This window comes from Asterias amurensis, chromosome 15 (genome assembly GCF_032118995.1).
Source record: "Asterias amurensis chromosome 15, ASM3211899v1".
NCBI lineage: Eukaryota > Metazoa > Echinodermata > Asteroidea > Forcipulatida > Asteriidae > Asterias > Asterias amurensis.
This window is the reverse complement of record NC_092662.1, coordinates 16,666,353-16,692,309: the sequence shown is the minus strand read 5'-3', so window position 1 is coordinate 16,692,309 and position 25,957 is coordinate 16,666,353. Positions and strand designations below refer to the sequence as shown.

At 39.2% G+C, this 25,957-nt stretch overlaps 1 long non-coding RNA gene across 1 annotated transcript; it reads left to right on the top strand.

Annotated features, from left to right (window-relative positions):
• The first annotated feature begins 16,845 nt into the window (after positions 1-16,845).
• LOC139948270 (uncharacterized) lies at positions 16,846-22,618 on the top strand. The gene is made up of 5 exons (XR_011787427.1): positions 16,846-17,153; positions 18,038-18,303; positions 19,240-19,447; positions 21,024-21,213; positions 21,649-22,618. It is a non-coding gene; the product is annotated as an uncharacterized lncRNA (long non-coding RNA).
• The last annotated feature ends 3,339 nt before the right edge of the window (positions 22,619-25,957 follow it).

Below are 25,957 nucleotides of genomic sequence, written 5' to 3'. Positions count from 1 at the left end.
CTAGCATGGATATCGGGGTCACTTTCCGTCAATTTAGACGGCCAAATTGCCTCATTTTCTTTATAATATGTCACCTCAGATGGTTTTCAACAGCGGCAGTGTGGCGGAAAATTACATTTGGATGAAGAAAACAGATGTCGTTAACATACGGCTGACAAGCGAGTGTGCAAGTAGAAGTGTTTCCCGCCTTGCTCCATAGTGAGCCAATTGCAATAGTTTTTGTCTGCACTACTACAAAATTGCCATTTTCGTAGTGCTATTCAATGGGGATATTTTTTTCTTTTTCTAAATAGATTTAAAAAGGGAATCTTTAAAACATCAAGAGAATTTTTGAGGGCGGGCATTTTAAATGTGCAGAAAATTTAACGAGCCGACTGCTATGGCCCGTAGAAACCAGTTTCTATATCGGAGAGTACGATAGCGCGGGAGATCTGGCTGTTGCCTTTTGCAGACATTTTGGTCTGGTTTCTAGACTCATACTTTGTGATATGCGTTGATGAACACCCAATACGTCATTGCACAATTCATCAGCGAAGGCCCATATTATTATTATTTATAAATTAAACTTTCGGTGCAGCCCGATAGACTGTTCAACAATTTATTTAAACGTTTAAATTTTGGATCGGTCTGTTTAGGTTATTCAGCAATTAACTAAGAACGTTTAAGTCCGGATGTAAACGTTTAGGTTCTCGGAGTAGGCTTATAGATTGTTAAATCATTAGTTTTTATCGCTTAAAAACACACAAGTAATTCACTTTATGAGATTACTAGAGTTTCATATGACTCCCCTTTTTTCGTTAATCAAAAATTCTCGTGGAAAGAAGCGGTTGACATTTTAAATGGTTGCCATTTTACTTAATTTTGCATAATATTAAAGCCATTATACACTTTCGGTAAACAGTATTGTCCAAGTCCCACACTTCGTGTATCACAACTTATATATAAAACAACAAACCTGTGAAAATTTAGGCCCAATCGGTCATCGGAGTCTGGAGAAATAACGGGAAAACCCACTCTTGTTTTCGCGCGTTTCGCCGTGTCATGACATGTGTTTCAAATAAATCCGTAATTCTCGCTATAACGAGAATTTATATTGTTTTACTGTTTTCTCAAAAAGTAAAGCATTTCATGGACTAATATTTCAAGAGAAGTCTTTCACCATTACCTTCTGTAAACCCTGTAAATTATTTATCAATCTGTGAACTTTTATTTTTTTGTCTGTACCGAAAGGGTCCAATGGCTTTAAATTATACAAACTAATATGGCAACCAAATTGGTTTTAAATTTTGAAAAAAAACCAAAAACTTTAGAGATGCTCGTTGATGCCAGAGGATTGTACTTAGTGTGCATTCATTGAATCTTCACTGCTGGGTGGCTGCTTTGTAAATGCCGGGAGCTTAGTTTATGCGGTAAGCAGAGAACACAAAGAAAACACCTCAAGCAAAAGAAGCCTGAATGCAGACTTTCTTAAATCGTCCTAAAATAGTAAATGACAGTAGATTTATGCAAGTCCATTGTTTCAGAGTTAGACTATCCCAAATCGGCCCATAGTAAATCGTAGTAGACTTATGCAAGTCCATGTTTTCATGCTTTTATCAAAAACTACTGATTATACGAACAGTTCAACGTCACACCAATCAATTAGTATCTCCAAAGACTTCTCTTTGTTTCCTCTTGCCTTATCCCCACAGGTCGCCATCAAAAATTGTCTCGAATATAACAACTGCCCTCTGGCGGTCAAAAAATGGAAGATTGTCCCTCTCTACAATCACAAGTCATCCCCTCCGTGATCTCAGAGCCGCGTGTTTTAAGATCAAGAAATGTGATTCTGATGTCAAAATGCATTCAATGATAGGCCATGAGATTGGCACAATTCCCCGCTAGGCTAACATCAACTCAGTCGCATAAAAATCACTTCGACAATCTCTTTTTTTCTCACTGCAGTGAAAACAAAAAATGCAACTCAAGAGCTACCCCCCCCCCCCCCCCTCCACAATGTCTCCTGCAGTGTTCATTGGCTTTGAATTGCCCGCAGTCTTTTTATTATAGTTAGCGGAAAAGGAGGGGAAAAAAACTAACAAAACAGGGAGAAAAAATACTGATCATAAACACAACCCGCTCTATGATCACCTCGTCAAGTTGCAATTTACCCCTCATTCTTGATGAGTCTGCAGGGAGTTACGGGGAGAGCGAGGGAAGGCGACCGGCGCGCAGTGGATTGCCGGCGGGGCTTCTAGCCCCTCTCGCCCCGGTCGCATCTGCCGGCTCCATCTGTCCTACTGTATCAGTTCCGCTCATGTGCTTAGAAGTTTAAGCCCGTGATGGGGGTTGCAGACGTCCCTTTTCCCTCTCCATTTTCCCCTCACGTAAGCCGCTGTTATGCGTGGTATACATAAACGTGAGCAAACTTTATGCTATCGTAGAACGATAGCAAAAAAAAAAACCTGTATAATCAACACGGTGAGATTTTGTCTTCTTAAGTGTAAATGCAGATCTGTATGCAGCGAGGAAAGCTAAACCGTTCCGGGGCAGCCAGAGCGTATCTGCCGTTGGCATTCCGGGTTATATACCGTGTAATTGAAAAGAAGACACTCGGCTGTTTGGGGAACAACAACTTTAGCACCGAAGAAAAAGAGAAGATATGGTGGGGTTGAGGATGGCGGGCGACGGCGTGAGAATTTGACCAAGGAGAGAAGATGAAAGGTGCTATAAATATAAGCTTCGAGGCGCCGTAGTACAAAGACTGAGAAAATGGTTGAGGTGTTGGAGACAATTTGGTTTCTTAAATGTGGCTTGTCGGCAGCTACCGTGGAGCGAATCATTAATGTACCCCCCACGCCTTTTCGCAGGGGAATGGAAACAATGGGAAATAAGTCAGGCGTGAAATCCCTATAGCTATTAGTAGAAGATTGGGTTATGTGATGCGTGTATGATCAATCCAGTTGCAAAGTATACTGCGATTATTTCTTTGTTTCTATAACGACAAAAATATCCACAAAATTCTCTATCTTTCAAGAAGCAGAAAATTACAGCTATAAATTATTTGGTTATGCCATGCGTTCACAATTATTCCACTTATAGAGAGTATACTTCGACAATGTTTATTTTTAGAAGAGATCATAAAATCTATAATGAAATGTGTATGTACCGTGTGAGTTTAATCGTAGGCATTCAGTGGTCGTGTACCCACTGGTACATAACCATCAAACTGTGGGTAGTTTACTGCGGTATCAGTTTATCTAGCAGACAGTTTCTAAACGAGAGGGGCCTTTTCCAAACGTCGGAATTGGGCCCCAGCTTCCGTAATCAATTTTGGAGCAGTGTGCATATTGCGCGGTGTTTCCAACGTCAAACAGGGCCCGGAGCCTGATGAGCCAAAGTAGAGGTTTCGGAAATACATATAAGCTCCTTTTTGCAAACAGGTTTTGGGCTTCGGGCTCCGGCTTAGGCTGTTTAAAAGCCCCGTGGCGAAGGTGCCTGTTTTGAGGTTAGCTGACGCAGCCTAAGCCGGGCCTAAACCAGGAGCCAAACCCAAACCAGTGGTTTCGAAAAGGCCAGTCTTCTCGTATGTGTCATCAGTAAACAAAAAATGTGAACAGCTGGTGTGCACATGCGCACTGCAATCCCCACGTCCATATTTCATAGTCTTGTGTCGAGGCGTTTAACGAACCATTTTGCATTTAATAGGAACAAATCATACACTACTTAAAAAGAAATGAAAAATTAAATTTCATGAATAAATTGTTCGTGTCTATTTCGCAAAACTAACTGCCCTTGCGCGTCTCGGAGACTGTCGCGGCTGGCTGCGCTTTGCACGGCCCAGTGATCTCTAGACCTGGCCCTAATTAAAAGCTCGGAGTACTCTGTCTCGGCTTTTTTCCTCTTTTTTTCTTCCCCAAGTGTCCAGAACGTGAAATGCACAGTTTTCTGTTTCAGCGGGTTCCATTTTTTGCACCGAGTTCATCTTAAAGGCACTAGGCACTTTTGGTATCTCACAGTAATTGTGAGCATAAAAACTTACTTGGTAACAAGCAATAGAGAGATGTTGCTAGATAACATTGTGAGAAACGGGTCCCTCTGAGAAACGTAGTTTTTGAGAAAGAGGCAATTTATCACTCAAATAATGAAAAAGACCTCAGCTGAAGCCTTTTATTAGGCATCTGAACGAACACAAAAAAAGGAACAATTGTGTTTTTCTTTGATCATTCTCTTGCAACTTCACAGGTTTGTTATTTTATGCATATTATGTTGAGATACACCAAGTGAGCAGACTGGTCTCTGGCAATTACCAAACGTGTCCAGTGTCTTTAATAGGAACGTTGGCCCAATTTCATAGAGCTGCTAAGCACAAAAATTTGCTTAGCATGAAAATTCTTCCTGTATAACAACAGGATTATCAACCAAATTCCCATTTGTTGCATATTGCTTGTTGCTGGTATTCAGCTGTTGTTTGCTTATCCTGAAAAGCACATGGAAATTGTGTTGGTAATCCTGTTTTTATCAAGGAAGAAATGTCATGCTAAGCAAATTTTTATACTTAGCAGCTCTACGAAATTGGGCCTAGGCCGGCATGAAAGAACGATCGTGGCGTTCTGGAAAATATTCTTGTTAAGCATCGAGTTGGATGGAAAGATGGACGTATGTTTGGGGTTTGGCTGGTTCGCTCTATACTACTCGGTAACAACTAAAACAGAAGTCAACTCCGAGTGTCTGTCTGTGTATACGGCTGTTTCAGTTTGCCTCCCAACGCGTGTTGATTGAGCTCCTAGTTAGCAAATGTAATGTCGTGCAGTGTCAGTTCATGACAATATTGCATATAGTGATGCAATGAGCGCTAACTACACGTTCAGAAATGCCACCAAGTATCCTCCTATTCAGCAAATAGTGTCTTTAAAAAAATCTAAAAAGGGTTTGGGGAAACTGTCCAGCATCAGCCAGATAGCTCAGTAGTAGGTAGAGCGCCGGCATGTTAATCCAGAGGGTCCTGCTCTAGTCAAAGTTTCTTTGTTCAACCTAAAATCAACTAAATATGGTAACATATTGTTATTTGGCAAGCATGGCTGCCTGTCAACAAGGTTTCTCCTTATCAATGTACCTTTTCCAAATAAAGTAATCACGACAAGCGGTTTTTGCTGGAGTAAAAGATTCACTTTGATTGAAAAGTGTCTTTGTGATGATGTACTTGGGAAGTTTCTACCACCTGTCTCATCATGATGGGGACCATTGTCTGCTTTGATTCTAAATGGATCCCTCCCCAGACATTTACATGTGATCTGAATTATTTGGTTTGATATCGTAGAATAAATTGTGAAACCAGAAACAGATATACATCGTCCGCCATTTTGTTTTACCATTACGACGCAGTAGCACGCACAATCACCACTTCGTGAATATTAAAAACCTCACACGTCCTCTGAATATTAAAATACAACATGGACATTAGCGATATCAAATTCTGTTTGGTGTTCATACATTATTCTGATATATAGCGTCGTTTTTATGAAGACAGAAAACACTCGCTGAATATTATGAAGTAGGTCACGTTCGGCTTGGTTAGTCTTGACCTTTGCTAACCAATACTACAACTCATTAGTCAAAGTGCCATTACCATCTTAAAGGCAACATATACTTTTGGTTTTGGGAACTTTTCGATTATTTTAATACTATGAAACGTATATAATATATTTATAAACAATAAAAGTGAAAATTTCATTTCGCATATTTTAGATATCGTCGAAGAAGCGAATAATGTCCACGCAGGAAGTAACACAATCCGTAATCTCAGAAGCGTATCTGACAGTAACGTTTTTCGAATTTAAATTCTGTGACATAAAAAACTAATATCTTTCTATACAACCTGAAGATGCTTCATGCATAAATCGATTCCTAGACTAAAATATTTTTTGGAGTGGGACTTCGAAGGCAATCTTTTCTCATGAATCGATTCCTAGATAAAAATGTTTTTGGGGTGAAACTATGAAGGAAATCCTTTCTCAAAATGTAAAAAGGTTTCGTTGCCATTAATTAACAATATTGTGGTACTTACGATTCTATATTATGAAAAAATCAAGTGCAGAATAGGAAAAAGCATCAAACAGTCGTCCAACCGAAAACCATCATCATATCCCTAACGTATAAAATGTGAATTTTATACCCCACCAGGAAGTTCATTGACACCACACGGCAATGAGACAGGGTACCAACCTTTTGACAAGTTACAGAAAACAACTGATTCGCCATCAAAATGCCGTCGAATTTATTCAATTTGAGGTAGTGACCAAAATAAAGAACCCATTGACTCTGTGGTTGTTTGCTGCCTCGAAAAAATGAAAGCTGGGCCTTTTCAGTGATCTTCTCAAGGCATTAATTCATACAAGTCATTAAAAAAATACAATAAGATATACAGTGTGATAAGTCAGGATACTAACTCACTTGTTTCTAATCAAAACGAGTCCCCTCTAAACCAGGTTCATAAAACAGTCGTCAGATATCCCCAACTAAAATAAACACAGGGAGTCTGGAAACCAGACAACTCTGCGACAGTCTAGAGCAAGTGCCGTCATCATTTCACACACACGCACACACGGGGGGCGAGCGAAAAAGGTTGCAATTAAACGTTTTCAAGTCGCCGATCACGCACGAGGAAAACACACAGCGAGTAGAGAGGCAATGATAGATAGCGACAGGCCAGGGCTATACCTCGGCATGATGTTTAATTAATCAGACTAATTATAAGTGATTCCCAGAGCGGGGAAGACGACGACAAAGTGAGGAGGGGAATAAAAACAAAACAGTATTGGAAACATTTTCGCATTATTGGAAACGGTTAGATTTAATTTTTTTCCTCTTAAATAATAAAACAAGTTATACGAATTGTTTTGTTCATGTATAAAATCTAAATCTAGCTCTTTGTATTAGTTCCTATCTCAAGATGCAATTTTTTGTCAGAAAAGTGGTGATTCCTATTTATTTTTGAATAGATGATGAACTTCTTTGAGTAAAACATAAAATAAACAAATCTCAACAATTGTTCTTAAATTTAATCAGTAAATATCTTTATTTAACAAAATGAGACAAAGTCATTACATGACTCAATTTTTTATTGAACACCTATGTATATACAAGCTTACTCAGAACAGGTTGAACTAAACATCAGTATAGTCAAGGCATACATGGCAAAGAAGACAAAATAGCCTCCCCTTCATACTCAACCGACCTGTATGAATACACTCTACCCTAACATCTGAAAGCAACGGTAGGGGACATAAATTGGCGTCCCTTACTCAACCAACCCCAATGTTACACTATACATCAGAAGGCAATGGTAGGGGACATAAATTGGCGTCCCTTACTCAACCAACCCGTGTGTTACACTATTCATCAGAAGGCAATGGTAGGGGACATAAATTGGCGTCCCTTACTCAACCAACCCCTATGTTACACTCTACATCAGAAGGCAATGGTAGGGGACATAAATTGGCGTCCCTTACTCAACCAACCTCTATGTTACACTATACATCAGAAGGCAATGGTAGGGGACATAAATTGGCGTCCCTTACTCAACCAACCCCAAAGTTACACTATACATCAGATGGCAATGGTAGGGGACATAAATTGGCATCCCTTACTCAACCAACCCCAATGTTACACTATACATCAGAAACCAATGGTAGGGGACATAAATTGGCGTCCCTTACTCAACCAACCCGTGTGTTACACTATTCATCAGAAGGCAATGGTAGGGGACATAAATTGGCGTCCCTTACTCAACCAACCCCTATGTTACACTATACATCAGAAGGCAATGGTAGGGGACATAAATTGGCGTCCCTTACTCAACCAACCCCAATGTTACACTATACATCAGAAGGCAATGGTAGGGGACATAAATTGGCGTCCCTTACTCAACCAACCCGTGTTACACTATACATCAGAAGGCAATGGTAGGGGACATAAATTGGCGTCCCTTACTCAACCAACCCCTCTGTTACACTATACATCAGAAGGCAATGGTAGGGGACATAAATTGGCGTCCCTTACTCAACCAACCCCTCTGTTACACTATACATCAGAAGGCAATGGTAGGGGACATAAATTGGCGTCCCTTACTCAACCAACCCCAATGTTACACTATACATCAGAAGGCAATGGTAGGGGACATAAATTGGCGTCCCTTACTCAACCAACCCCTATGTTACACTATACATCAGAAGGCAATGGTAGGGGACATAAATTGGCGTCCATTACTCAACCAACCCCAATGTTACACTATACATCAGAAGGCAATGGTAGGGGACATAAATTGGCGTCCCTTACTCAACCAACCCCTATGTTACACTATACATCAGAAGGCAATGGTAGGGGACATAAATTGGCGTCCCTTACTCAACCAACCCCAATGTTACACTTTACATCAGAGAGGAAAGGTAGGGGACATAAATTGGCGTCCCTTACTCAACCAACCCGTGTGTTACACTATTCATCAGAAGGCAATGGTAGGGGACATAAATTGGCGTCCCTTACTCAACCAACCCCAATGTTACACTATACATCAGAAGGCAATGGTAGGGGACATAAATTGGCGTCCCTTACTCAACCAACCCCAATGTTCCACTATACATCAGAAGGCAATGGTAGGGGACATAAATTGGCGTCCCTTACTCAACCAACTCGTGTGCTACACTATACATCAGAGAGGAAAGGTAGGGGACATAATTGGCGTCCCTTACTCAACCAACCCATATTACACTATACATCAGAGAGGAAAGGTAGGGGACATAAATTGGCGTCCCTTACTCAACCAACCCCAATGTTACACTATACATCAGAGAGGAAAGGTAGGGGACATAAATTGGCGTCCCTTACTTAACCAACCCCAATGTTACACTATACATCAGAGAGGAAAGGTAGGGGACATAAATTGGCGTCCCTTACTTAACCAACCCCAATGTTACACTATACATCAGAGAGGAAAGGTAGGGGACATAAATTGGCGTCCCTTACCCAACCAACCCCATGATACACTATACATCAGAAAGCAAAGGTAGGGGACATAAATTGGCATCCCCTAAGGGGCTTGTCTATGCTGCAATTTTCCAAGGTCATCATAAAGGCAAACTGGCATCCCTTACTCAACCTACCTGTATGCTAAACTTTACTTTAAAGCAAAGGTCAACAAAGGTCACAAATTGTATCTCTGTCTGAAAAGGAACTGGAAAAATTACTTGTCTAAAAGTGGTTATTTATATCAAATTTATCTGCGTTTCAGCTCTTAAAGTGCCTGTCCTACTTTTAAAACATAAATCCATTCTATAATTTATCTATATTTTTGGAGTTGAACAGTGAACTGACTACAGTGGGATTCAAACCAACAACCTTCGGATTTATGTGCCAGTGCTCTACCAACTGAGCTATCTTGGCGTTCTCCCAATTTTTTAAGTAGGTTTGTACGGGGTGCCAGTCAAAAGCCATACAACTGTTAACTGCCGTGTAGCTAGGGATCACACAGCCAGGGGATCACCTTATTAAGATGCGACTTTTTGTTTCAGATATCAATAAAAAGCAATCAATATATTTTTCTGTATATGATTTAGCATTCCTGCCAGTACCGGTGTTCCTTGTTCTCCATTCGTAAAGCGATGATCTTTCCTCCAATGCACCTGAACAGTTGATTCATTCTTCTCCATTATAGTGGCAATGTCCGCTCTGCCCTTGCTTTCTTCCAGATGAACTGCAACAAGGTCAATACTGCAATCTTAAACCTGCTGGTTGCTACTGAGACCTCTTGCTTCCCATGGTCACCAATACATACCTAAATTTAGAAACGCATTAGGAAATAATGTTGAGTTAAAGATTGTGATGCTTTTCAAGTAAATAATTGAGGGAAGCTTTTTGGGTAATAGCAGTGGTTTTTAGGTTAGTGTTTTTCTGTACTTTGTAACTGACTTCATAGTTTCAGATTATGGACGATGATAACCTGGTGTTAATAATTTTTTCCTTTTCTTTTACTTTATTTAATAATTGATTCAGTTTGACTGTTGCTGGCCTTTTTCTGCCATTGTAGATTAGGTATAACAGTTTTACAATTCTTTCACCAAACTTCTCTATAAAAACAATTATACAATACTCACAGGTAGACAATTCACAGCAAAAGCAACTTTATCCTTGATCATTTTGCATTTGGTTGTCTCCTTGGACAAGCTCCACTGCTGTTTCTCTGGAACATGCCAATCCTTTCAGCTGCTGAAGTGGCCAAGAACTAACCTCTTGTGAAACCTTGGTTTTATACAACGAATAAGAAGTAACAATTATCAGACAGTATAGTTAAAAGAAACTTACTCAAGTACACACTTTATATCAAAACTCTATAAGAATTAAAAACTTTTGCCACTGTATGTACTTTGCATCAATACTGTACTTGAGGTAATAGTGAGAAAGCAACTCCATCAGAGACGGTTGTACTCGATGTAACAGTGAATATTTGTAAGCCAATTAGAGACCCTCCCTCCCCCCGCTCCGTTGTGATGCTGTTTCATATCTGCTTAGCATGGATGGTCCAAGCATTCAACACTCAGCTCTGCCCTGTGCTGCTGTTGTATAACAGGGCAAACCCATGTCTATAGTCTAAGGACAGCAACCTACACACACATCATCTTAACTGCTAAAAAAACAATTATTGTATGATAGTTTATCAGTTTGAAAAAAAACAGGAAAGGAGATAACTTTGTGCAATTGTACTTGTTTCTTCTTTAGTTTGTGCGAACTTTGACATGGGTATAAGACAGCAAGCTTCAAACCTTTAAGTAGCGCAGTCCCTTGGAGTAGTCTTTAACTGAGTTGGTGACTTTGTGCTTTAGCTGTGGCTCCTGGTAAGGTCACCCACATCCACCTTAGACAACTTAAACCACTGAGGTGGCTGTGGCTTCAAAACTCCCCACAAGTCACTGTGAATAAAAGAAAACCAATTTTGTACTTGAAATGAAGTAAATTTTCCACAGCTTTTGTTTGATTGAATAGGGACTCAGTACAGATTGAATCAGACAGCATGCCATTAATTTATTGTTACTCAAGTGCGCATGCGAGTATTCATGCACATGGTTAGTACGCATGTGACAGTCTACTTGTCATGTGCATTACGATTGCGGAACTAGAGAATATCGTTGGCAGTAAAGATGTCTTCTCCACACAAAAAATTTATATATGTATGAGGTATAGTAAAAAATATATATAACACGGTTTGGGGGTGACCAGTCTTTATTAGCTCCCCTTGGTACTGAAAGTTGACAAAGAGGAATCTGACTGGCATAATACGAAACTTCTGTAAACTTTTAGCAATTAAACTTTAAGCAAACTAGGACTCAAACCAAGCACCTCTGGACTAAACATGGGTAACCAGCATTAACAAGGGGTGAATGACTTTTTAAAAAGTGCATTTTTAGAAGCTCTTTCAGAGTGTATCTTTTTGGTGCTGCTGCATAATACTGTACTCCAAATTAAGTATAAAGTGTCAGGATTGACTGTCGACCCGGTTAGCAGCATTAGTAATATTTAAAGCACAGTCGGTTTAACAGTAACAGCATGATCTAAAAATGGATCTAAACATTATTGTTTACCGCCTCATCCCATCTCACAAGGAATAATTTATTTGAATAAGGAAAACGTTACATTTAAAACCTCTATCTGTGTAACCATGGAGGTAGAAATTAAAAACTAACCTCCTAAGTTGTAACCTCCTCAGAGGTGTCAATCCCGATGAGGAGAGCAAACAAAAGCTAGCAGATGTGTTTTTGTTCTCACAAAAACAATGTAAAGATGGCAGGAGTAGGAAACGCCTTCAAGCTTATCATTGCAGCTGCTGAGGGTGATCAGCAGACAAGTCAATGTTATGTTATGTGTCCAATACATGAAGTCCAATTTCCCTCCTGGCACTGCTGTGCGTCTACTACTAGAACACCTTTATGTATGAAAAGTGAAGATTGAAAAATATTACTTACAGGCTTGTAAATTTAAGTTATGTTTGTAAACAAAACCAAAGACATACCATCACAAATATAACATAAATTGCATTTTTTAATCTACTTGGCATACAGCAGCTTGCCATGCTTAGGCCACATAAAAAAAATTGTTGATCATCCCGCCCGAGCGATCAAAACTCCCCGACCCCAATTTTTTTTTTTTTTCACCATAAAAAAACCCAGCCTTTTTTCAAAATGTACAGGTTTCAAAAGATGTTTTACGAAAGTTTTTATTCATGTTGGCAAAGTAAGAACAATTCTTCAAATATTTACTTGGGCTACACAGTGTTTAGTTGTTTGAAAAATATTACAAAAAATGTCATCTAGGAGTTAAATTTGTTTGACAAAACTATTGAAAACATCAAAAACACACAAACCCTGTTTTATAGTGATTGTGATGATTTCTTTATTCTTGATTTCATATTTGGCATGTTAACAAAACTTAATTAGAATTTTTTTCTTCAACCTCCCTTCCTCCCCCCTCCCCCATCCTCAAGAAAAAAGTGACTACATGTATCAACAATTTTTTTTTTATGTGGCCTTAGGTGAAAAAAAGGAGTGGACACACTCAGCTGGGATGGGATTTAAACCAAAAACCCTGAACCTTTTTCTTCAAGTAGCACTTGGCAAACTGACTAAGGCATGTGGCTGTTTCTAATTTCTAAGTTGTAACACCTGTATTGAGAAGTGTAAATACATGGTACACTTTGATAATTCTTACAGCCACATAACAAAACATGGTGTGCATGTAAAAAGACCCCATAATTATATAATTAGTGAACTCCCTTACCTGTCATCAGGTGGACATGCAATTTTGACAAAATTGCACGAAGCTTTATCACTCTTAGTGAATTAATGTGGGACATCCATTTTTGCCTGATCCATACCATCGAATATGATGACAGACAGGTCCTACTGCTGTCTCCTTGCTCCTGTATGGTACTCCCCCTACGCTCCTTCCTAAAAAAAAATATATATAACATATATCTTTGACTTGCCCAATTTTGCATGTAAAAACCATTCACTTTGTGAAGGAATATTAATGACACTGGACACTAATTAGTATTAATCAAAGACCAGTCTTCTCACTTGGTGTATGTTTTTGAACAGATGCCTAATAAAATAACAAACCTGTGTAAATTTGAGCTCAATTGGTCGCCGAAGTTGCGAGACAATGAAAGAAAAAACACCCTTGTTACACGAAGTTGTGTGTATTCAGAAACTTGATTTCGAGACGTCAAATAATATAAATCTGAGGTCTTGAAATCAAATTCATGGAAGACTACTTCTTTCTCTAAAATTACGTTACTTCAGAGGGAGCCGTTTCTCACAATGTTTTATACTATCAACCTCTCCCCATTACTCGTCACCAAGTGAGGTTTTTCTGCTAATAATTATTTTGAGTAATTACCAACAGAGTCTACTGCCTTTAAATGGGGTCAAAAAACCTATATCATTATCATATTGAGGTTTGTGTTGACTATTAAAGTAAAACATAGTGTCTCTGATAATTTCATCATGGCAGAAGAATTAAAAACAATGTTCTAACTCCACTGCAAGATTGTGATTTCCCATCTCATTAGTTTGTTTGACCTCAACCTCTGTACTTAATTAGTAGTATTGTAGGGTCATTTTTTATCGTCCCTCATCATGTTTTCGAACCCCAGCTTCGATTCTCCTTACATGCCTTAATACCATGTGAGACTGTGAAAGCTCCACTGGTGACAGAAACTTTGCAGTTTACTCACGGGAGTCACCGTCTGTATTTTTTTCAGGCTTAATCATCCTAAGAATAATGTTTCTTGTCATAGGTTTAATTATGCTCAAACAATAAAATGATGAATTTTTGGTATAAATTACTAGTGCATTATTATGCCAACAATCAAATACTAGGTCCTGAATATTCAATATTAAAATAAACTAACTAACTCTCTCAACGTAAAACCAAAACTTTTAAGAATCAACACACAATTAATAGTTGATTTCAAAAAAGATCATTCAGTTTTAGATTGTGAACAATTTTTCTGTTTATCTACTACACTACAGTAGGCCGTCAGGCCGTAGTATACAAATATTGACTGCGTTGAGTGGCATAGTAAAACTAGTCACTCGAGGTGATCCCCGGAGCAGCCGATGAGGGAAGATAGGCTGCTCCGGGGATCACCGAGAGCAGTCAAAGCAGACAAAGCAGTAAATAATTGTTTGTTTTATAACACCCCTTGCTTTGATTCTATCTGTATATCTTAATAAAAATTAATTCACACAACACCTTTATTCATGTGATCCACTATCGCCAACGTTGTGTTGCGTACAGAACAGTACTGTTGAACAATTCTTTCTTTGAATCTGCTGAGTCTATAAAATCTCGTAATTCATCTTCAGTAAGTAAAACAAATCGCGGACGGGCCTCATTGTCCTCCATTTTCCTGGTAGAATCGTCAAAAAAACTTTACATGCCTCGCGCACAATCAATCGTCAAACAAGAACTGTAAAATCTTACGTTGAAACACCAAGTTTTGACAAAATAAGAGAGTACCAGACTAGTGCTGTTACGTTCGTTCTCTAAATCGTATTTAAAATGCACATTATGTTGTACATTAGGTTGTCAAGCAGCTCGTTTAAATCAATGGTAGTCAAACGTAGTCTGGGTACCAGGGTATCCATGCACTAGTACATCGGTTGCTAGGCTGTCGTTGAATAGTCCATTGAGTAGTTACTTTGGTCGGTGAACATGTACAAGAGTACGTAAAAATACACAACATGATGTGACACGCTCTCGGCCAATCAACAGACAGAATCAAAGGAAGGGGTGTTATAATAATTAATATTACAATTATTATAATTAATTATTAATAAGTAAATAAAGTACGCCTATCTTATAGTTCTACCAAACGAAAAAGTGAAATGCAAGGAACACTGACTCTGCTCTGTCCAACCATGGAGGAATTCCTCCATCCTTGGTCCCACACTAAACACTATTATTAGTATTACAGGCATGACAGGCGGCCTGTACGCTACTACTAGTACTAGTGTACCTACCTCCCACCAGCCACACTGGTCATGCTGGGTCAGGCTGCGCCATGGCGCTGTCGCCGTCAATGTCAGCCTCGAGAGATATCTGCATGCATCGCACTCGCATGTTAATATACAAGATGAGATCCAACTCCTTTGCTAATTAGTCCACCACCGGCACGTGGCGTAGGGCTCGATCACAAACACAAAACCAGCAGGATAGCCCGGGGCAACCAGCAATAAGCTGGTGATTTTTGCGCCGATGATCACAACATTTCTTCCTCCACCGATTTTAAACTATAACTTTATAAGTATGTCGCATGCATCGCATATAAACGCACAACCGTTAACCACGCACAGCCGTTAACCACGCACTGAACATACATGTACATGATGTACATACTTATACACAGTACATGTTTATTGTACATTATTATGGACCGACTCGAGAAACGCCATCACGTGGTCAAGTGATTTTCATCACGTGGTCAAGTGATTTTCAACTATTGAACCTATAAGTATATAACAATTAACTATAAGCTGCTCCAAACAAAATTAATGTGGCCATTGACATGGTGTTCGATCAATTCTTCTTCAATTTGCCTGTAAATAAACAATTTTTAATAAAATAATAACTATTATGAAAGTTGAATATCATGATAATACCAAAATATAATTATATTAATACACTATAATAATACTATTTAAAATGGTATTCATTACAACTAGTACTAGACTTGTTTCCCTAGCCTATCTTATTTAATTTTTAACTAGTAAATGACAGAGTAGCAGTTGAAACTCGTATGTTTTTTTTCTATTTTCGTTGATACAACAAGGAAATCTGATTTGGATGACTGCGCAGGCAGCTTAAAAAAAAAAAAAAAAAACATAATAAGTACTACATGTACATAACAAATCAACAGTTGTGCTTTTCTATGCATTCTAAAGGAGTCTTGATTCCATGTGAAAAAAAAAACTGTCCAGAAATCTCATGTTTGAATCTGCCGGCCGCACTCGCGTGCTCATCAACGTTTACCTGTCCCTTAAAACTCAGAAAATAATCGGAAGCATGCAAAACTCATTTCCATTGTTCTGTTATAATTAAATTAAAAACATGTAGGGCCTATTGTTATCGATTGAGGCCTAGGCTACCGTTTTTGTAGTTCCCAATTTTCTCACCGTTTGAGTGGTCATACCTTTTAATATTATTATCAACAGAATTCGGGTAAGATTTCAAAAATTGACGAACAGAACTCGCTAAAGTGCTTATTACAGGAACAATTATCAGTCGGTATGGTCGGACACACCCAATTAAAAATCAGGAAGGTCAGCGCCCCAATTGGAATCTACCTCAATGGTTCGATCATGGAGGTAGAATTCGATGTACTCTACTAGAGCTCTACGTTTCAGGCACAATAAGTTGAGTGCCAACCACACTGTTGCGTCGCTATCGAAGGTAAGCTATCATCCCATTTTCACATCCCAGATGCTCTTTGTTGATAGGTTGCTGGATCATAATTTTGTAAGCACCATAATAGGTTTTGAATTGTATTTATATATACAAAAAATATTGGATTAATAAAGTTTGAATTGGGGGGGGGGGGTCAGTTTTGGGCATTGAAAGTGGTATCTATCTGCGCGTGTGGACTGTCACTTACTACATTTATAATTATAGTAACACTGGTCATTCTTCAGATGTGGATGGCTGGATGTCAGCACCAACCATGGAGCGAAATCTGTAAAACTTCATTGTGAACTGTGTATGTATTATTAATGGACAAAATTGCCGCGCGTATTTTGTCTAAGAATGTTGTATAACAAGCTGTGTGATAAGCAAAGATCGTAGACGCTGATAAGAGATTTCCAGCATGTGCGCGATGCGTGGCATCATAACGCATGGCAAAATGGCCAATGTGTGTGGGTGTGTGTGTGTGCTACATATACATGTCTTGGTGTTTTAATACCCGTGGTTGTTGTTGCATGGAGCTCCTACAGAGCTGGTTGTCCCAGCCCGGAGGAGTGGAGAACGCCGGCGTGTGTTTTTGTAGTTGAATACGAAAGTATTGTGGAATGATTTTTAAGTTATCTGAACGCGTGGGCGTTTGGTTAAGCCATTAGCTAATGCAGGTAAACCTTATAATTATTTGTCACTGTTTTATTTAGTGTTGCTGTTTTCGTTCAGGGAGGGATCCTCCGGGAATCAGCAGCGGAAGCCTACAGTAAATCATGTTTATTGTAATGTATGCTTAAATTGCGAAGCTGTCAATATTTTACATTAATTGTACAATGGAGGTAGAAATAGCCTCCATGATTGTATAATTTCTACCTCCATGGTTTAGTCCATCGTGCTGCATGGGCTATTTTACATCATATACGTAGTTATTAGCCGGCCACACTGTCTGCTCATGTGGGCCAGGACTGGAGGCACTTGTAGTTGAACATGTACCCGTCCCATGTACCTGATTATTCTACCTCCATGATTATCCATGCAATTACCAGTGCATAATGTACATACATATTTAAAAAATAATCTTCTTATTCTGAAATAAAACCGAAATCCCAGCATAGTAGCCTTCCGGCATCAGACTTAGTTTTGACATGCATGGTTGAGAAGAACCACTATTTTGTTTGACTATTTTTGAATTACTACTATTTTGTTTACTCTAAAGATTAAAAATTGAAAAGGCCTTTTTTGGTTGGGGGGGGGGATCCACATGAATTTCTGTGTGCATGCAGAAGTTCACTCTCGCGGCTCAGAATATTTACTGGATCAGAATTTTACAAAGCCAGGATAAAAACAAGACAAATAATCCTAACCCAGTTTACGTGCATCTGTTTGTATTTTATTAGAACAAGCACATCAATCTTCTCTTACACAATTTTGTGTAAGAGAAGATTGATTTCAATTATAACCACTTGCCTCGGGCCTGGGTTCCAGTGTAAAATTTTAAGCCTGTTTTAAAACAATCTAAACCAATTAAAAACTATTATATATGTACATTTTTATGTAGGTTACCATCATAAACCTCGGTGAAAAGCCACGGCACGCCTACTATCAACCCGTCAGTTTTTGTGGAACATGAACATCTTTTGCAAGCTGTTCTGACCACAAACTAAGATCACATTCTCCCATTCATGACTTTGAGGAGATATGTACAAGGTTTTCATACAGGTGGTGTTGGTAACAGTTGCATGTATTGTCCACACCAAAGGATGACTTTGACAGTAATGATGCTGATATCAATGATGAGTCACAGACACAATTACCCAGTCAAAGGTAAACTTACATTTTGTTCTCTACATCAAAATGAAATTTCAGAATCTTTGTTTTTTACCCATAATGAAACCTTTGACTGTAATGATCCATTAGGTTTAACAATAATTCGAGAACCCCTCCCCCCAACAACAACAAAGATGTATAATTTAATATAAATAAATAAAAAAGCATAAAACAAAGGTTATTTCAATGTTTGTGAACTTCATTTAAAGGAACACATTGCCTTGGATTGGACGAGTTGGTCGTTGAAAAAGCATTTGAAACCGTTTGTTATTAATTACACATATGGTTAGATAGATAATTCAAAAGTAGAATATAATGATCCACACAAATTTGCATCGAAATTGCATGTTTCCTTTTTACTTTGCGAAAAAACACGGTCAGCCATTTATGGGAGTCCAAAATTTGACTCCCATAAATGGCCAACCGTGTTTGTCAATAAGGTAAAAGGAAAACCACGCAATTTCGAGGCATATTTGTGTAGATCATTGTATTATACTTTTACAACATCTTTCTAATCATACATTATATATCGAACGGTTACAAACGCTTTTTATATACCAACTCTTCCGACACAAGGCAACGTGTCCAATGTGTTGGCTGGCTCATGGAAAAAACACTAACAATTAACAAATGAACAAAAACAAACAAGAATTTTTGTTTTTCCCACTAAGGTGTACAAACCCATTTTTCTCAGAGTGATGTCATTGGATGTTTTGGATGTTGAAAAAGGTTATCAAATACAATGGCTATTTACACCATTTTAACGTGAGGTTAAAAAAAAAATTCACAGTCACATGAAGACTCTATGTCTATTGGAAAATGAGGATGAATTTGACATTTTCCTTGGCCTTTAATAAAATCTGCATTCATGAAAAATTTAACATTTTTCATTTAAACATTGAAATTGTTCATTCTTTATGTTTAATTTTCCAGTATCTTGACTGGCCATCCCAAGAAGCATAGGAGAGGAGATATCACACACCCCCCTTGCACTCATAAAAAAGAGACGGACCCCATTACCATAAGCAAACAGCTCTCAGGCCGAACAGTTCAAGAAAGAGGCACAGAATGCATGAGACTTGAGCAGTTACAGTACAGGTGTTAAAGCTTCTTCCATGTTAAAAACAAAACAAAAAATCTGGTAAGTAACTTTTTGCAATGACAGCAGCATCAAAATTAGCTTAGCTAATCTACACAATCCCTTTAAAAAATTGAAATTGACATTGTTTTTGTTGTAAAGCATTGATTATTACTGATTCTTATAATGAAGTTTGGTATGTATTTAACATCTATTATATCGTTGCGGTACCCACTGCCAAAACATAGGATTCGAACTGCCTCTAGCTACCGGGCAACCTCGGTAGTCTAGTTGGTAAGACACTGCTCTAGAATTGCAAGGGTCGTGGGTTCGAATCCCACCCGAGTAACATGCCTATGATAGTTTTTCACAGGACTCAGGGAAAGTACTGAGTATACAGTGCAAACACACATCGGTGTATGGGTAAAAAAATAATAATAATATTCTTTATCCTCGATGCAAATTTAAAGGAACACGTTGCCTTGGATCGGTCGAGTTGGTCTTTGAAAAGCGTTTGTAACCGTTTTTTATAAAATGCATATGGGTAGAAAGATGTTGTAAAAGTAGAATACAATGATCCACACAAACATGCCTCGAAATTGCGTGGTTTTCCTTTTACCTCGTCGACTAACACGTCGGCCATTTATGGGGGTCAAAATTTTGACTCCCATAAATGGCCGACCATGTTAGTTCGCACAGTAAAAGGAAAACCACGCAATTTCGAGGCAAACTTGTGTGGATCATTGTATTCTACTTTTATAACATCTTTCCAACCATATGCATTTTATAAAAAACGGTTACAAACGCTTTTGTTTTGACCAACTCGTCCGATCCAAGGCAACGTGTTCCTTTAACATCTATTGTATGTATGGTAGTTTCTGTGCATGCATCTAAAGACACTGGACACTATTGGTAATTGTCAAAGACCAGTCTTCTCATTTAGTGTATCTTAACATATGCACCAAATAAAAAACCTGTGAAAATTTAAACTCAATTGGTCGTCAAAATTGCGAGATAATAATGGATGAAAAAACACCCTTGTCGCACAAAGTTGTGTAAAGTGCTTGATTTCGGGACCTCAAAATCTAATTCTGAGGTCTTGATATGAAATTAAAATATTTTAGTGGAAAATTACTTCTTTCTCGAAAACTACATTACTTCAGAGGGAGCCATTTCTTACAATGTGCTATACTACCAACCTCTCAATTGCTTGTTACCAAGTAAGTTTTTATGCTAACAATTATTTTGAGTAATTACCAGTAATTGTGAGAATAAAAGACAAACCAGAACAGAAAATGAATAGTTTGATTGTCATACTCAGTTTAGGCCTACTTTTTTTAATCTGCTTGGTAATGCCAATAGTTTGTTCATGTATCGGCTTTAAAACCACCAAGCTTGTAGCTAGGGGGGGGGGGGGGGCAGGGCGTCAGATCCCCTCTCCAACCAAAAAAAGCAACCAAAATATATTTTTTTAAATCAGCTCAACAATTGACCACATGGCTTGAATATGTGGTCATGGCGGTTTGTACAAACCATGTTAATGTTTCACTAGGAAGAAATTGGATCTCGGCGATCATCACAGCTGGAGAGTGAAATAAGGTTAATTACTCAATATGTTTGTTTACTTTTTTTTCTGCAGAGGAGCCTCTACTCCTTCAGTTTATGTCTGGTGTTGGCCTTGACAAGGACTCAAGGAGGCAAAAGAAAGTCACCTGGGCTCTGAGTGTGACACACGACAACTTCAGCAAAAGGTTTCAGGCTGATGGGGAAGTTGTGGAACAAATGCCCCTTCATATCTACAGGGACTTAAGACATATGCTGAGGCACAGGTACTTTTGTTTGAACAAATCTATGAACTTCAGTTTATGTAATGCCAAGGCGAATTGTTATTGGTAGAATAACAATCACATGATGCTTTACCAAGGTGAATACATGGTTCAGATGAACAAAAGTGCATGCTGTAACCCAAGCACAATTTTTTATTTTATTTTTTTTTTGACTGTAATCTGTTAGACTGTTATCATGGCATAACAAAATGCTGTGATAGTGTCCATGGGTTTTTCACACACTCTGGGACAAATAGCACCATCTGTTTTACCTCAGATTCCTCTCGCTCATTGCGTGTACAAAACCCATGGACACCATCACAGCGAGCAACTAATGAATGGGTCCAAGCCTGGGTTTTTATTTTTTACCAATGTCTTTTCTTCCATCACTATTGTTTAAAGAAAGTGACAAAATAATACTTTGTTTCTTTATTGTAGGAATTAGGCTCATTGCAAGGAGGCACGGAATACTTGTTTTGCCATGGACAGCAATATAGTGATGCTGCAGCACCTGAAGGCAAGATGCCACACTGAGCTGGAAGGGAAGACAGGAGGGATAAGTCACCAAGATGCAAGCTCGATTGACTATTAAGTCACTGACGGTGAGATTGAAGCTTTGTGATTTGAGTCACAGGATCAATCTTTGTGAATTAGATAATTACTTGTGGCCCTTTTTATCCTAGCTAAACCCATTTTCTCAATTTTCTAGTATGTTCTTTAAAAAAGCTTTCAAACAGTATAATATAGTATATTGCAGCATAGACAAGCCCCTGAGGCCCCCCCCCCCTGAGGGTACCCCAATTTATGTTCCCTATCTTTGCTCTATGATGTAAAGTGTAACATGGGGGTTGGTCGAGTAAGGGATGCCAAAATATGTCACCTACCTTTGCTCTCTGATGTAAAGTGTAACATGGGGTTGGTTGGGTAAGGGACGCCAATTCATGTCCCCTACCATTGCCTTCTGATGTATAGTGTAACATGGGGTTGGTTGAGTAAGGGACGCCAATTTATGTCCCCTACCTTTCCTCTCTGATGTATAGTGTAACATTGGGGTTGGTTGAGTAAGGGACGCCAATTTATGTCCCCTACCATTGCTTTCTGATGTATAGTGTAACATAGGGGTTGGTTGAGTAAGGGACGCCAATTTATGTCCCCTACCTTTCCTCTCTGATGTAAAGTGTAACATTGGGGTTGGTTGAGTAAGGGACGCCAATTTATGTCCCCTACCATTGCTTTCTGATGTATAGTGTAACATTGGGGTTGGTTGAGTAAGGGACGCCAATTTATGTCCCCTACCATTGCCTTCTGATGTATAGTGTAACATTGGGGTTGGTTGAGTAAGGGACGCCAATTTATGTCCCCTACCATTGCCTTCTGATGTATAGTGTAATATGGGGTTGGTTGAGTAAGGGACGCCAATTTATGTCCCCTACCATTGGTTTCTGATGTAAAGTGTAACATTGGGGTTGGTTGAGTAAGGGACGCCAATTTATGTCCCCTACCATTGCCATCTGATGTATAGTGTAACATAGGGGTTGGTTGAGTAAGGGACGCCAATTTATGTCCCCTACCATTGGTTTCTGATGTATAGTGTAACATTGGGGTTGGTTGAGTAAGGGACGCCAATTTATGTCCCCTACCATTGCCTTCTGATGTATAGTGTAACATTGGGGTTGGTTGAGTAAGGGACGCCAATTTATGTCCCCTACCATTGCCTTCTGATGTATAGTGTAATATGGGGTTGGTTGAGTAAGGGACGCCAATTTATGTCCCCTACCATTGGTTTCTGATGTAAAGTGTAACATTGGGGTTGGTTGAGTAAGGGACGCCAATTTATGTCCCCTACCATTGCCTTCTGATGTATAGTGTAACATAGAGGTTGGTTGAGTAAGGGACGCCAATTTATGTCCCCTACCATTGCCTTCTGATGTATAGTGTAACATAGAGGTTGGTTGAGTAAGGGACGCCAATTTATGTCCCCTACCATTGCCATCTGATGTATAGTGTAACATAGGGGTTGGTTGAGTAAGGGACGCCAATTTATGTCCCCTACCATTGCCTTCTGATGAATAGTGTAACACACGGGTTGGTTGAGTAAGGGACGCCAATTTATGTCCCCTACCATTGCCATCTGATGCATAGTGTAACATAGGGGTTGGTTGAGTAAGGGACGCCAATTTATGTCCCCTACCATTGCCATCTGATGTATAGTGTAACATAGAGGTTGGTTGAGTAAGGGACGCCAATTTATGTCCCCTACCATTGCCTTCTGATGTATAGTGTAACATAGGGGTTGGTTGAGTAAGGGACGCCAATTTATGTCCCCTACCATTGGTTTCTGATGTAAAGTGTAACATTGGGGTTGGTTGAGTAAGGGACGCCAATTTATGTCCCCTACCATTGCCATCTGATGTATAGTGTAACATAGGGGTTGGTTGAGTAAGGGACGCCAATTTATGTCCCCTACCATTGGTTTCTGATGTATAGTGTAACATTGGGGTTGGTTGAGTAAGGGACGCCAATTTATGTCCCCTACCATTGCCATCTGATGTATAGTGTAACATAGAGGTTGGTTGAGTAAGGGACGCCAATTTATGTCCCCTACCATTGCCTTCTGATGTATAGTGTAACATAGAGGTTGGTTGAGTAAGGGACGCCAATTTATGTCCCCTACCATTGCCATCTGATGTATAGTGTAACATAGGGGTTGGTTGAGTAAGGGACGCCAATTTATGTCCCCTACCATTGCCTTCTGATGAATAGTGTAACACACGGGTTGGTTGAGTAAGGGACGCCAATTTATGTCCCCTACCATTGCCATCTGATGCATAGTGTAACATAGGGGTTGGTTGAGTAAGGGACGCCAATTTATGTCCCCTACCATTGCCATCTGATGTATAGTGTAACATAGAGGTTGGTTGAGTAAGGGACGCCAATTTATGTCCCCTACCATTGCCTTCTGATGTATAGTGTAACATAGGGGTTGGTTGAGTAAGGGACGCCAATTTATGTCCCCTACCATTGGTTTCTGATGTAAAGTGTAACATTGGGGTTGGTTGAGTAAGGGACGCCAATTTATGTCCCCTACCATTGCCATCTGATGTATAGTGTAACATTGGGGTTGGTTGAGTAAGGGACGCCAATTTATGTCCCCTACCATTGCCATCTGATGTATAGTGTAACATAGAGGTTGGTTGAGTAAGGGACGCCAATTTATGTCCCCTACCATTGCCTTCTGATGTAGAGTGTAACATAGGGGTTGGTTGAGTAAGGGACGCCAATTTATGTCCCCTACCATTGCCTTCTGATGTATAGTGTAACATAGGGGTTGGTTGAGTAAGGGACGCCAATTTATGTCCCCTACCATTGCCATCTGATGTATAGTGTAACATAGAGGTTGGTTGAGTAAGGGACGCCAATTTATGTCCCCTACCATTGCCTTCTGATGTATAGTGTAACATAGGGGTTGGTTGAGTAAGGGACGCCAATTTATGTCCCCTACCATTGCCTTCTGATGTATAGTGTAACATAGGGGTTGGTTGAGTAAGGGACGCCAATTTATGTCCCCTACCATTGCCATCTGATGTATAGTGTAACATAGGGGTTGGTTGAGTAAGGGACGCCAATTTATGTCCCCTACCATTGCCTTCTGATGTATAGTGTAACATAGGGGTTGGTTGAGTAAGGGACGCCAATTTATGTCCCCTACCATTGCCATCTGATGTATAGTGTAACATAGAGGTTGGTTGAGTAAGGGACGCCAATTTATGTCCCCTACCATTGCCTTCTGATGTAGAGTGTAACATAGGGGTTGGTTGAGTAAGGGACGCCAATTTATGTCCCCTACCATTGCCTTCTGATGTATAGTGTAACATAGAGGTTGGTTGAGTAAGGGACGCCAATTTATGTCCCCTACAGCAACAGAGCTGAGTATGGGGTTTTTTTAGGGGAAAAACGCTCCCTTCATACTCCAGGACTGAAGTGATGGATAAATATCACACATTTCAATGTTAAGAGGCCAAGGTGTTTAAAATGGCAACTTTTACCCACAAAAAAAATGATCTTGTGAAAATTGTTCATGTGAATCACAGTAACAAGATTTTATTTGGGTTTGTTGTCATTTTTCTGTTGATTTGCAGTATTGTTGTATTTTATTTGTGGAAAAGGCTTCTATGAAGCATTGTTTGTGTCAACTGGATATTTTTACAGCATATAGTTGTAAGTTAAGAACAAGTTTAATTTGTACATGACAAACGTTTTTATTTATGAAAATAATAAACAATTTGTGTTTACATTTGAAGCAAAATAGTTGTGTGATCAGTATTTTGGACTTGCTGTTTCTTGTATTTGTATGGTCAATTGTGTTATACACAGTTATTTATGAAAAAACAATGCACACTTTTAAAGGAAGTTAACAATTTCTGTTAAACTTTTTGACTGTGAGATATTTGAGTAAAATGCATGGTTTTTAACATGAATAAAACCGAAAATATGAGCATAGTTAAACCGTTTTGAAAAAATTCAAAATTAAAAACTGGAAACACCCATTTCCAATTTTGTTGAAATGTTTCCAATGATGTTACAAGAAGATGCAAGTGCGAAATTGTCATCCTTTAACGAAGAGTCACCGGGTGCAGTGGCTACTTTTCCCTCGGGTGAAACGGCGCGTTGGTCGGCAGGGGGATCAGGGCTAGAGAGGGGCCCACCGTTAGGAGCCGGCTGTACTAAACGGCCGAATTATCAGCTC